The sequence below is a fragment of the Octopus bimaculoides genome, chromosome 6, assembly GCF_001194135.2.
Source record: "Octopus bimaculoides isolate UCB-OBI-ISO-001 chromosome 6, ASM119413v2, whole genome shotgun sequence".
In the NCBI taxonomy this organism is placed as follows: Eukaryota; Metazoa; Mollusca; class Cephalopoda; order Octopoda; family Octopodidae; genus Octopus; species Octopus bimaculoides.
Window position 1 is genome coordinate 23,968,170 of NC_068986.1, and position 1,447 is coordinate 23,969,616.

The following is a 1,447-nucleotide window of genomic DNA, read 5'->3' on the forward strand; positions in this document are numbered from 1 at the left end:
TATACATATATACGACGGGCTTCTTTCAATTTACGTCTACCAAATCCACTCACAAGGCTTTGGTTGGCCCGAGGCTATAGTAGAAGACACTTGCCCAAGGTGCCGCAGTGGGACTGAACCCGGAACCATGTGGTTGGTAAGCAAGCTACTTACCACACAGCCACTCCAAATTTTTTTCTACAAACATAGCAGAATATTTTTCAGTCACAGTTATCCGATTTGGAGAACGTTCATAAAGAAATCCTCCACACTTACAATCCATTGTTCAGTAAAATCCACATTGAACATAGACAATAAAATATCAAATACTCCGTTTCTAATAATGATTCTTCAATTAATGCAGAGCAATTTAACCTTTGAGAAACATATCAGATCCTCTTCCTCGCTATAGAGACATATTTAAAGTATGTATCTAATCTCAAATGATGATCGCATTCCAAGATCGCTATATCACACTCCCTTGAAATATTTCAATGGGGATAGCCATTTATGATATCTTAAGTTTTGCCGCCTTCTTTAATGATCATCGCTACGGCTCTTTCATAAAGCTAGAGTGTTTTTGATATTTCATTCACTAAGCTGCACACCAGTTGGTGCTGGCCCTCGAGAAATTTGAGGAAAACAGTGATGTTGCCCTTGACTTGAGAAAAAATATTTGACCATGCCTGGTTTGCAAATCCCCTGGCAAAACTACTGCTTATATGAACTTTATATCATATTTACATCGACGTAGAATATGGCTTTCCGTCTGATCACATTGCTAAAAGGTATACTGAGCCGCAATTTATCAGAGCTTTATTTGTTGTGAGCATTTGACTAGGGTAAATAAATTCGACTAATTTTGAATATCACATTTGTGGCTACGTGGGTAAATGTCTAATAAGGCCGAACCAAATACTTATGAATGAAATTTGATAAATGGAATTCGTTTAGAAACGCTTCTAATATGTCGGTCCGTGGGAGGTATATTTAGGTCGTAACTTTTTCATATAAACAATTGACCGTTGGGTGACTATATTTTGCTCCACAATGTACTAAGACATCACGTCAGCTCTCGAGCCTTACGATAACTCATTAATTACTCAAATGATTCAGTAAAAAGCTGTGGTGTTTCCTGTTTATTTCTTAAACTGAGTAACCCAATAATCAGCAATCTGGAAACAGCCTTTATCATAGACTTACCTTCACCGATACTTACTATTCGCTTCATACTCACAACGAAAATTTATTTAGGAGTTATTTACAGAACAAAATAGCGGAACAGGAGCATTCCCATCATCAGTAAATAGATATAGAACTAACCTTCTGTTCGCTGTACCACATGATGCGGAAACTATACTGTTTAGATCTAATCAGCGTCGAAAACACACTCACACACACGCACACACACATATACGTACGTACACACACACACACACACACACACACACACACACACACACACACA